This window comes from Sinocyclocheilus rhinocerous, unplaced genomic scaffold (assembly GCF_001515625.1).
Source record: "Sinocyclocheilus rhinocerous isolate Xijiao unplaced genomic scaffold, SAMN03320098_v1.1 scaffold829, whole genome shotgun sequence".
NCBI lineage: Eukaryota > Metazoa > Chordata > Actinopteri > Cypriniformes > Cyprinidae > Sinocyclocheilus > Sinocyclocheilus rhinocerous.
Window position 1 is genome coordinate 324,233 of NW_015635681.1, and position 219 is coordinate 324,451.

A 219-nucleotide genomic window follows, 5' to 3' on the forward strand; every position below is an offset into this window, starting at 1 on the left:
TGATGAGGAAAAAAGAAATAGAAACATTTAAACTACTGAAAGAACAAAATTGAGTAGTTTGATCACGGTTATATCCACGGGCGCTGCGGATAATCCGCGGGTTGGGTAATAAAAAATGCATTCTGATTAATTGTGGGTGGGTCGCGGGGTGGATAAAATAAATCATAAATGATACAAATATGAACTACATTTTTTTTTTTTTTCCCCATGAGGTAGACG

The 219-nt window shown here is 36.1% G+C and overlaps 1 protein-coding gene across 1 annotated transcript in view; it reads right to left on the bottom strand.

Moving 5' to 3' along the window:
* The window catches only part of LOC107747390 (pericentriolar material 1 protein-like), a 40,224-nt gene that overhangs the window by 3,356 nt on the left and 36,649 nt on the right, over window positions 1-219 (bottom strand). The gene's annotated exons all lie outside the window — the stretch shown is intronic.